Source organism: Dromaius novaehollandiae, chromosome 1 (genome assembly GCF_036370855.1).
Source record: "Dromaius novaehollandiae isolate bDroNov1 chromosome 1, bDroNov1.hap1, whole genome shotgun sequence".
Lineage (NCBI taxonomy): Eukaryota > Metazoa > Chordata > Aves > Casuariiformes > Dromaiidae > Dromaius > Dromaius novaehollandiae.
In genome coordinates this window covers 189628266-189640876 of record NC_088098.1, presented here as the reverse complement: position 1 = coordinate 189640876, position 12611 = coordinate 189628266, and positions in this window count along the sequence as shown.

Genomic DNA, 12611 nt, shown 5'->3' with positions numbered 1-12611 from the left:
TTATTTACAGGGCTATTCTGCATAGGCTGATTCATCAGTTGTGCTTTTGCTTCCCCTGTGGCCTGTTCCAACCAGGCATATCCAGTTTGCAAGCTGCATTGCCAAACTGGTTAAGTGCAGAGCCAGAGTTAATGCATGCTATCTGGCATCCCACAGTTACCGTCTCTTCACCTTGGAGATCAGGTCAGAAACTGAGCAGGCCCACTGATCTCCTCCTTGGAGATGATGCCTGAAACTGAGCTTTTGGCTTTCCTGAAGGCTATTGCATGAGTGTCCTGCCTGCTGCTGGTGTCCTGCCCTGCGATGCCGGCTTGTGATGTGCTCCTGAGCTAGGGAGGGAAGCAAGACTGTCCAAATTTCCTTGCAGTACAATGGGAAAACTTTAAGTGATGGTCCTGCTTAACCATGACAGGCTGTGGGAGAAAGGGTAGGTAGGGTTCTTCCTTTTCCCTCTGTTAGTCAAGCAAAACAAACCCTTTATTATTTAGGAGCTGATCTGTTTTTGCAGCTTACAGCCGACCTCAAGTCCTAATCCTGTGTTGATGACATCACAGGTATTGCCACAGTGGTCAAGGTGACATCACAATGAGAAGCTTATGACTGTAAATGGGGAATAAGCCACAAGAACAGATGACCTCAAAAGGACCTAATATCCTGTCATTATATAAATGTCCCTAACACTTCTGTACTAGTAATAAAAAATAAGAAAGGAAAAAGGACCCACTATCAGCACGTGTGAAGATGTGTCTAAATTTTTCATTTTCCCATGGACCTGGTTTGTCTTGCCTCTAAAAATTATTCTACCATTATCTGCATTTATGTGGCTACTCAACTGCTTTAATCAACCTCAAGATGTCTTCTCATTTAAAAAGCACAAATGATCTCCAAATTTTATCTTGACATGTCCAATAAAGGATTAGGTGCTTAAAGACAGTTAAGTAAATTATGAATGTGTTCAGTAATTTGAACATATAAAAATAAGGAAAGGTGTCTTTTCTGTGAGCTGGGTTCCACAGGGAGTGCCATCGACTGGGTGTAAATATAAAACTATCTGATTATTACCTGCTTTATTTTTATGATAAACAAGAACTAATAAAATGGAAAACTAGGTGCAATAATAGCCCAGAAAAGCTTTATTGCAGCCAGAAAAAAATTATACTTCATATGCTGAACCTTTAAAGGCTCAGAATGTTTAAGTCCTTCTCTTTTTTTTCTTTTTTTTTCTTTTCTTGATAGATGTCTCCACTGTGCTGCTGGTTTATTACTTTCTGTGGTCAAATATTTATTATATTTCTTCCTTGGAATTTTTAAATGGATTTTCTTGTCTTGAGAGGATAAGATGAATATTTAAATGCTTCTAGGGGGCAAATAATTTCACATCAACACTTTCAAACACAAAGTCCGGATCTTCAACAGGTTTTACATTATGCAAGTAGACATTTAAGGTACTTAATACTTTCTAACCTCTAGTGCCCTTTTCACACAGAGACAGGCAGTCAGCTGGGATTAATCTGATCCTAATTAGCCACAAACTCTTCTGATACTTGGTCACTGCACAGTAGCGTGCTGCCAGGTACACAGAGGTAAACTGATCTGGATTATCTGCCGGTGCATGTGCTTCGTGGAGGGAGGTCTAGTACTTGGTATTGTGGCTGAGTTGCAGGCAGATACGGCTTTACATGCAGAGCATGGAAACTGCTGTATAAAGCTGAAGTTTTAAGGAACCTGGTAACCACTAATTGGAAGGCCTCTTCCTAATAGCCTTCTGTCTGGGTTTCCCAATTTCCTTTTTATAGGCAGCATCTGTCACTGTGGCACTTGAACAGGGCAGAAACTTATAAGCATAAAAATCCAAAGAAAGGAACAGTTTCTTGTTCTTTTTCAGCAGTAAAAGAACACGACTTCGTTTGTATGTCTCCTCCTTCTCTCCTCTTCATTGCTCTGTACAAGCACCATTTCTGATGGATCTTTAACTGCATTCTGCCCACTGTGGCTTTATCTTTCCTTACAAAACCTTGGGCTGAGCTGCTGAACTCTTTGCCCTCCCTGCATGACAGGGAAAGCAGAGGGCTGAAGGTGTTTGTTGTAGCACGTAAAGCAAAAGCAACATGCAGCAAAGTGAGGAAGGCAGCTAGGGGAAGACATCTTACTTGGAGCTGGGGAGAAGCCATATGTCAAAAAGTCTTGCATTGCAGCAGCCTCTCAGGCAGCAAGAGCAGCAGGGAAGTGAAGGATGGGTCTGCTCAAGGTGAATGAGGCGGTGCGAAGCGAACCTGCCAGAAAAAACAGAGATGATAGCGAAGCGTTGAGGTTGCCACAGTCCAGGTGTCCTGGTGTAACCCTAAAGCCCAAAACAGCCTTCTCAAGACCTGGATCCTGCTCTCCCCTTCTGCCTAACTGGGGATCAATGAATAATCCATGGTTTCTTGTACCACTGTGAGCTAATAGCAGGTGAAAGCCTGTGGCTTACTGGGCTCCTTAGAGAAACTGTGATGTGCAGTCCTTCTACCTACTGGCCAGGGCAATGGGTTATGTCAGTCCTTGTCACCATGACGAGCAGGAGCTGAGCAGTACTCCAGGACCAGCCACGCAGAAGAACAAAGAATCCTGCTTGAGAAAAAGCAAGCTTAGTTTAGACTGGTAGGGATAAGAGCAGGGGAAAAGCAGAAGATCCAGAACTGGATCAAAAAAGAAGTTCAGTGGGACCGTCTTTCAAATGAAAACATCTCTCCGGTCATTGAAGCTAGCCAAATTCAGTACAGAAGACAGCAATAAGTCGTTGATTTACATCACAGTGGGTGGGCTGCACCTCCTCATGGTGTCCAGTTTAATGTGGCCTGGCACATTTGGCTGAGAAAGGGACCATGACATCAAAGTCTCCCAGCAATGTGTGAGCGAAGTCCCCTGGCCAGGTAGCATTGTTGTCTTCCTCACAGTTTTCTGAAAAAATGTATGCTTTCAGAGTAGTTCCTTTCTCTTCTAGCAAGGAAACTACCCTCTCACACATCCTTTACAGGTGTGAGCAGGTCTCAACCAACTCCAACCCTGACCTGGTATTTGGTCCCTGAGCAAGGAGGTCCAGTTCTTGAGACCAGTGTTTGTCCTATCTCCAGACGGACTATTTGAGGGTATCATTGCTCATCTGGAAGGAGGGTCCTTGTCTCTTGTCACTGTGTTTGAGAGAGAGCTAGCTGTTAAGAAACAGCTATGGAAATAGAGCTTTTCCTCACTAGCAGGCAAAGCAAATCTCTTTACTCTTCAGAGAAGAGCTCAGTAAATTATCCACCTGGTTCTCCTGCCAGTGGCTAGTCCTGTGCCCTCAGTGTCTTCTCCAGGAGGTTGTAATGGCCTGGCGCTGCCTGTTGGCCATTCTCTGGCCCTGGCTTCCTCCCTTGCTCTGCCATTGCACGCTGAGGCCTCCAGCAGCTGTCTCAGGCTGTGGCACCCTTGTCTTACTCACGGGAGCTGCATTCCTCCACTGCAAGATGGGGATGGTGATGGCACGGAGGTGCAGGGTTAGAGCTGAAGCCAACAAGTCAGGTTTCATGGATTTCAGTCCCACAGGAGAAATACTGATCTTCAGTTGTACACTCCTACTGAACTGCTGTTGAGATGTGATGGTGCTCAGCGCCTATCAGGGTTGGGCCCGCTATCTGCTAAGGTGACAGAGAGAAAATTGCATACATGAGGCAGCAGGAAAAGATTGTTACGAAGCCAAAAAAGTCATACCCAGTGTTCACGCTGAATGCTGGCAGCTCTGGTTACTTGATCTTTGCAACAGCGGCACAGCAAGACCAGCACTTGAGCAGGGAGCCAAGATCTTAAAATAAAACTGGTTTGTCAAACGAGTGGGTCCTGGGCACTGTAGGGATTGCTGCCTGGAGGCTCTGCAAAGGCCCTCAGTCCTGCTGGACTGTAATTTCAGCTCATGTGTGGTGGTAGCTCAAGACCTCCATGGGTATAAAGGCAGGCTGATATGATCATCTTTACAGCTCAGGAAAACAACTTTGAAATTGATTTTTTTTCCCCTCTATATCACTGCAGATGTTTGTACAGGTGAAGAAAGGGTGGAAGCAGCACATCAAAGATCAGAGAAGAAGAATCTCCTAGAAATGGCATCCAGAGAAGCAATTCTCTGATTTGGAAGCAGCTAATGATGAGGCAAATTCCCCAAGGAGCTGCATGAACTTTCTTCAGGTCTCACAGATGCAACAGTGACCGGGGCACCTCAGAAGCTCTGGGTGCAGAATAATTCATTGCTTGAGTTTTACCTTCGCTAAGCTGGCTTTCGACAGGAAAACCAACTGACTTACTCGACAGAAGCAGGTGAGCATGCACTCACACTAACAAATGCTGGTGTCCAACATGAAGTTCATCAGCTTGCTAAGCTCTTTCTTCTTTTTCTCAACTCTGAAACATTCTTCCCTAAGCCACAGCAGTTCTTGGAAATCAAGAGAGCCAAAATAATATTCAGAGTGACAATAATTTTGCGAAGCTGCCCTCTCTCGTATCAGCGTGCAGTTTGCTCAGTTCCCAGCCATGAGTTCTCTCTGTGACAGCTGGAGTCTCACAGGAGTAGAGAGCTGGCTCCACGCTTAGCTTTTAGGGCTCTGAAATGCAGGCCCAGCTCTTAAAGAAAACATACAATGTCTTCTCCTCCTTTAAACCAAAGGCTGCTGGAATAAACATGCTGCTAGGATAATGTTACATATAGGCTTCTCTGCAGTAAGCCTCTCTAAATTACTGTAAACCTAGGCTCAGTAACAAAATATTGCTAACTTCCATGTTCCTGTGGGGAAACCGAGGCATCCATGGTTGAGGGGCTTGTGTGAAGCCATGCAGAAGGCATGTACCATAAACCCCAGGATGGCTGGCATTTCAGGTTAAACTCCACATCTCGAGTTGTTCTCGATGTACTTTTGTCTTGAGATCCCTTCCAAACTGGGACCCTGAGTAGTTATATTCCCAGACTCCCTGGTGTTGTGTGTTTAAAAATGTAAACATGGGAAATCTGAAATCTGGAAGAAAATAAAATGTAACTGTTAAACTATCTGTGTTTCAGGAGAAACATTATGGGTAAAAGAAAAGAAAGTGTTAGAAAGCTAATTGTTCTTTTTGAGGGTCAAATCTTCAAGGATACAGTGCTGCTCTGAATCTGCTTTTGAGATGTGGCATAGCACATACGCTCACTGCATGACTGCTATAATTAAATATAAAACATTTATTCCTCAACTGATTTTTTCTCTTTGTTTAATGCCTCTCTCTCTCTTTCTGCTTTGTCTCTTAACAACTCTGTTAATTAAGAAGACGTGTCAAAGGACCAGCATACAAATGAATCAAGAAATTAAGAGTGCTGTTTTTCAATGTCTTCTTTGCTTTAGAGATTGAACCTGTACATCTGTCTGTAAGTGCTCCTTTCAAATACCAGGACATTTAATATTGCAGTTCCTTGGCAAATAAGACTCTTCTTTTACTTCATGTTTCAAGAAAAGAAAAAATTTTCACTGTTTGTTTAGGAAAAAAATAGATCTAACAGTTGTCACGGTGTCAAAATCAATTATTTTGGATTGATCCATTTGCCTTGATCTTTATGACCCTCAAGAATTCTAAATACTTACCAATCAATCATTTAAATTCCTTGGCTAAATCCAGTGCTTCATTAAATAAAGAAATAAGGAAATCTTGATGTACTTTTCTTTAGGCCTGTCACTCCACAGTCTGAAATACATATTATTGCTTCTTAAACTATTCTCAAGAGCATCCTTTATAAATCGCAAAAGAGCCTAATGTTCCTCTGTAAATCTGCCTTCTCATCAGTGTCACTTTCTTGCTAGTCCCTCTTAGGACTATCTTCAGCTATCAGCTTTAGTTTCAGTGGTGGAGGTGGCCCAAAGCAGCATGGGACATTAAATTTACTGGTGACTGTGCTAATGTCACCAAACAACAAAAGATTGTTGGCTGTTGCAATGGCATAATGAAAGGGAAGGGAAAAGACAGAAAGGGTGTATTTAGAAAGCATATGTGGAAAAATTTAAGAGATGTGTGAACCCTTTGTGTGAGTACTGCCTTCTTAAAGACACAATGATCTAATAGGAGTATTACAGAATGGAAGGAGGGTCTCAAAATGTTGCACTATAGGTTTGCATATGTCCTGGATTCTGTATATTCTTTATTGTAGGTGCAAAGTAAAATCTGGTGATGAACTTCTGCAACATATACCCTGCTGAACTACAGATCACACTGAAAAAAAAGCAGAAAATGCCTTCAGGCATTATGGGTGAGAAAGGCAAAGGACTGAAGGCAAAAAAAACCTGAAGATGTTTCCCCAGAAACCTACTGCCTCTCACAAACATGGGAAGGAAGTATAGGACTGAAGTCTTCCATTACTGGTGCTCAGTGTGGAAAAACCTGTCCAGTCCCACCATGTCCCAACTGCTCTCTCAATGCTCCACATCACCTCTGTGGTCTCAACGCAAACATGTCCCAGAGGCTGGGATTCATCTCACCTCATTTTAGCTATTTCCAAAGTAGGTATCCTGTGACGCTTCAGTGATGGGAGACCGTACCTGGGATAAGAGGGACCTGTTCCCACCCTCTGCTGCTTGATCTGCAGCAAAGTTTTAATGCCTGCATCTCTCTGGAGATCTTCCTTCCCTTGCCTCCTGCCACCTTCCCTGGGCAGTTGAGGTAGGCTCCGCAGAAGTCCTCCTGCTGGACCTTTCCACCTTGTATAAAACCAATGAGTTTGTAGGGAGACACAGTATCTTTTACTGGATGTAGCTGAGAAACACTTCTGGGCACACAAGCCCTTTTCAGACTGCTGTGGTTGTAGCAATAAATGAACCACTTCAGAAATTTTGAACTGCTCCCTAGAGATCTGGATGCTGGCGCTCCCACGTGAGCGCCTGGCTATACACCACACAGCAGAGGGGCCTTTTGCTTTCCCTGAGGCGCAGGGAGTATCTGTTATCGACAGCGAGGGAACAGACACCATCACCTGCTGCTCCTTCCTGGGAGGATGTCAAATGTGCCAAGAAGGAGCTCGAATAGTAGCACTTCCATCTAGGCTATTAACAAATGACTGTCAGTCTGAAGGGGGAAGCGACAACTGTTACTAGCTTTCACACACCTCTGCTAAGCTAAACAAACACGTTTGAGAGAGCTTTTGAAATACCACAAGTGCTCCTTTGAGAGAAAAGCCAGGATCTTCCAAATGATTCTGGGTTTCCCCTGTATTGCTTATCCAAATGCATTTCAGTGGGCTGAGACCACAGTACTTCCGTGAGCCGCAGTAATGTGCAGTACAAGAAGCACACATAGCATCATCTTTCTCTTTCCAAACCATAGTAACTTCACAGCTGAAGTTTTGCTGACGTGTCAGATCCAATGGTGATAACCCAAAGTGCCTAACTAGATACATTTTCATTACAGTTCTGGAACCAGCAATAAGAAATAGGGCTTTCAGTCTTTTTCCTGCCACCTGTGGGGGAATTCCTTTATGTAACTTCTTTTAATTAGTTTACTTTATATATAATATATATAAAGTATATATAATACATTGTTTTCTATCTAGCATTCTTTTTATATACCCGAAATCTTCACTTCTGTATCATGCATTGCAGTCCCCTGTCTATACCTCTCATCCATCCCTATCTCAAGTCTTTCTCTCATTCCTGTCTTTACATCATTGCATATCATTTTCAGAAAATTTCACACTTCTGAAAGTCCATATGGTTGTCAGATTCTTTTCTGATGCCACTTGTTTATGGCTTCAAAATAATCAACATGGATTCACACATCCTCTCTCTCTCTCTCTCTTTTTTGCAGTGTCTTTTGCACACAACTCCAATAAGATTAATTCACTTCTTCACCAAATGGTGCTGCCAAACTGAACACATCAGCAGAGATGGCCTGGAGCAAAAATCTGTTCAATCCTGCTATGCTATTCATTCTTGTCAGGCTGAGGGCTAGCTGTCACTGCAGAGAGCAGCCAGGTTTTCTTTGGACTATCTACCAAAAATCACAGCTTCCGAAGTCAAGCAACTGTCCCAGAAGCAGCAAACAGGCATGCATCAGGAAAGACACATTTTGTGACTTGGTATATCTGACAGACAACAAACCATCCATGAGCAGAGAAGAGCAGGGCACATCTGCAGCTGCATCCTCAGGGACGTCACTGAGCAATTCCCAGTGATGCTGAAAGCAAAGGTTTGTACCCTGCAGCATGCTAGAGCTAAGGTATGTAGCGAAACCCATCAATATAATAAGAAGATGCTAAGCAAGGGAGTCTTGTTGGCCAAGGAGGCTTCAGTGCTGTTCTGAGTGTGAGTTTATGGGGCTGGGGTTGGGAGAGAGGGATGAGCAGAATGGGTAGACAAAGAAAAGGGAGGATTGAGGAGAGAAAGGTAAGGACAGGAAAGAGGAGGGGCTGTGGGAACCAAGGAGGAGGGTCTGTGAGAGCATGAAGATCTCGTCTGCAAAGGAAAGGGAAGAAGGGGCAAACCAACCCATCAGCTCAGAGCAAAGGTTGTCCTGGAAACCTGTGGAAAACACTCTGTGCACTCGGGCTCTGTTGGCAACCTGACAGCTTCAGCGTTCGTGGTGCCCAGGCTGACGGCTGCCCTGGACTGCCTTTCTTTCTCCCTCTGCATCTTGAAGAGGAGAGCCTTGTGTGGCCCCCGTGCCCAGAGCTGGTGCACCATTTGGGTCCAGAAAAGGGGAGGAAGGTTATGGCCAGATCCCATCTTTCTGCTCCTCTCCCATCCTTTCACTCGGCCCAGCACGCTGCTGACCTCAATGCTAGCTCTCACCTCCCCAGCACGTACCCAGGTAGGAGGCAGAGGCAGCCCTGGCAGTCCCCATTGCTGCCACAGGCAGCCCTGAAACTCCTTTCTTGGAAATTTCCACACAGCCCTTGTAAATGTGGGAGGGTGGCAACAAGCATCCTCACCCCTTCTTGTGGGGAAATCAAGGTGCAACTATTAAAAGAAATCAGGGCAGCAAAGTGGCAAGGGGAGAAATTTAAGGGCGGAGGCTGGATTTCCATGGATTTATGTGGCACAACAAGGGAATGCTGGCAACCAGTCAAAATCCATAAGTGGAACCACAGAGCAATTAATTAAAGCACTGTTTTCTTGTGACAAAAAAAGGGTGTAGAAAAAAACAGGAAAGTCGTAGCTATGTAATGGCAAACCATGTAAAAAAATAACACTCAATCACTGTTCTATTCAAAAAAGTCTGCCCTTTTAAATGCGCATGTGAACTGCAAATACACCGGTGTTCTTACTTTGTTTTTAATGACATAAAATCTATTTAAATTCCCAAAGTAGAATGAACTATAAAATTGGTACTGAAGTATGTATTGTGTTCTTAAACTGCCTCAGTTTCTGGAGGTCTTGTCGCTATGTGACTATTACACTTAAGGAACAGGAATGCTCTAGTGGTACTGCTGGAAGTTCAGGCCTAACAAGAAGCATTGTCTTGGCTGGAGCTGGGTCATACTTAGCAGGGAGAGTGGAATTTGTGACAACCGGCCAGCTCACAGCGCTGTGCTCCAGGGTTTGTCCTCAGCAGATGCTCGGCTTGATCCCAGGCACAGCTCTGAACAGTCGCCCTGTGGGCTGCACACACCTCCTAGCACATGGCACACAGGTGCCACTGCTCTCAGCGCCGGCGAAACAACACGACATGGCAGACCCGTTTGGGTCACCAGGCAATTCAGTTATTCCGCTCACCAGCTCTGTGACTGAAGGGAGCACAATGAAACCCACGGATAGGCTGGAAGCCCGGCACAAACACTGTCAGCAAATACAAACGAAATGCAGCACATGCACGGCATGAGGGCAGGCAGGGTGAATTAGCAGGTTGCTGAAGCAAGGCTTTCTATTGAGCTGTGAAATGAGTGTCACTGCATTCATGAAGCTGCCTTCTTCGGGGACGCTTTCTACAAAGAGCCTGATGGACCTTTGGGAACTGGGCATGTCTATAGCCACTGGCAGGCAGCCCCTGCCTGGGTGCAGAGGGCTGGATGTGGGGGTCCCGCAGGGTGGGAAGGGAACCTTGCGAGGATGTCACTCACTCTGGCTTGCAGAGAAAAGCTGCTTCCTGCTTGAACGCTTGTGTTCAGAAGAACCACGAGATGGCACTAGCAACTTTTGCAGGCCAGTGGTTTCCTGGCATGTTAAAAAAGGCAGGGATAAGTAGCATGCTACATTGCTGTGATCTCATCACAAAACACACAGATACTCTGCAGTTACTGAGATGCATGAATTCCCAGAGCTACCTTCAGTCCTACAGCTGGTTGGGGTATTTCTCTTATTGTTACCAGGACTACACTGCCTGGTTAGCTTTGGCTAAATCTATTTCAATTGCCATTTCATTACACTTTAATGGTCAGCAGGTTTTATTTATGATGGACAGATTAGATTAATGGCCTCCATGTACCAAGTTAATTTTGTATTTTATGCCTCGTACATTCAGGAGAAAAGTAATTAAAAAGACAGCTGATTCTATAGTGAACCACGTTTAATTCAAAAGGCTGACTCAAAACAGAAACAGTGAGCCTGCTCAATTGTGAAGCTCTTTAAGATTCCAGCTGCCCTTTCTGTGGCCAAACTTGACACACCACAGTCTATGTATAACTTGCTAAGCAAAAGAGGGCCAAAGGCTGATCTCTGGCTCCAAGGCCAGAATAGCATTGTTTGACTTGTGTCCACATACCACAGTGCCCTTGGCTCATGTTTCCGCTTGGCCTGCTTCAGGATCCTTATGGCGGCTCCAGGACACAATTGTCACATTTTGAGGTGGAGGCTGTTGTCTGAAATAATGTGAGGGCTCTGTTGCAGCCCAACAGAGGGATGTTTTTACAGCATGACCCTGAGGGAGAATGTTTCATACCCTGTGGGATGCCCAAGGGCATATAAGAGGACATGAGGGTGCAAAGTCTGAAGGGACAGTGTTGGAGGCTAAAGGGATGCAGACTAGATGTAGCGCCTTCCACACTGGGAACAGTTCTTGGGGTGAATGGCACCAGGTACCATCTCAGAGAAAGCTGCTTGAGGAGGTTCAAACCAAAGCCAAGTGAGCAAATGACAAGGAATCCAGTGTCTGAAACTTCTCCCCGACTCTCTCCTTTTTACCAGCGACAATCTACCCAACTATACATTTCACAAAAATTTACAACGCCTTACAGGACTTCCAACATGCAACAGTCAGATTCCTTACTCACATGTCTATGTGCAGGACTTTTCCTCCTGAATTAACCTTACCTAGCACAATACATTAACTTCACCTGGAATAGGAAGCACTAAATGAAATTATCAGGGTGAAAGTTTCAAAGAAATGGGAAAAAGTATCTTTTCATGTAGTGCATGAATTCATTGCAGTTCATTGCCACAAACTGTTGGGGTTAATAACAAGGGCCACAAACAAGGTAGGTGAATAACTGGCTGGAATGTCAGGCTGTGCCTGGCAACCAGTTACAAGTGGCATTCCTCAAGGGTCAACACTGGGGCCAGTGCTGTTTAACATCTTCATCTGTGGCTCACATAAGGGGATGTAATGCACCCTCAGCAGGTCTGCAGATGACATCCAGTTGAGGGGATACACTTAAGGGCAGGGCGGCCATTCATAGAGATCTTGACAAGCTGGAGGAAGGGGCCAACAAGACCCTCATGAAGCTCAGCAAAGACAAATGCAGGTCCTGCACTTGGCATGGACTAACTCCATACAACAGTATACCTACCTGCTTGGGAGCAACTCTTCAGAAGATCTTGGGGTCCCAGCAAATAACCAGCTGAACATGAGTGAGCAGTGCACCCTTGCAGTGGTAAGGCCAACAGCATATGGGGCAGCATAAGCAAGAAGTTGCCAACAGGTTAATGGAAATGATTCTTCCCCTCTACTCAGCACTCCTGAAACCACCTCTAGAGTACCGTGTCCAGTTTAGACCTCCCCAGTAGAACGACAAACTGGAAAGAGCTCAGAGGAGCTTGAGCCATTAAGATAGTTAGGGAGCTGGAGCATATGATGTACAAGCGGAGGCTTTGGGAGCAAATGCAGTCTTCCATTACCTAAAGGGGGATTACAGAGAATACAGAGCTAAACTCTGCTCAGAGGTACACAGTGAAACAACAAGAGGCAAAAGTCACTAGTCTGAATGCAGGAAATTCTGACTGGACATTAGGAAATAATTCTTCACCATGACAGTGGTTAAGCACTAGAACAGGTTGCCCAGAGAGGCTGTGGAATTGCCACCTTTGGAGATTTTTCAAACTTGGCTGGACAAAGCCCCGAACAACCTGACCTAACTTTGAAGCTTTGAGCAGCTTTGAGTCTGCTTCGAGCAGACAATTTGGACTAGATCGTCTCCAGAGGGCTCTTCCAACTCTTGATGTTTCTATGATGCTGTAACTACCGCATAAACATATAAAACCACACTGTTAAACCATAAAACTCTAAAAACTAAACAAAGCCAAACTTACATACCTTTCCATGTACAATGTAATGTTGACATACAGACAAATCCCATGGGATGGGGGTGGGGTAAAAAAATACAATAGACAGCACCATGCTGATGGAAATATGAGGCAAGCACTACCATGAAGGCCAGC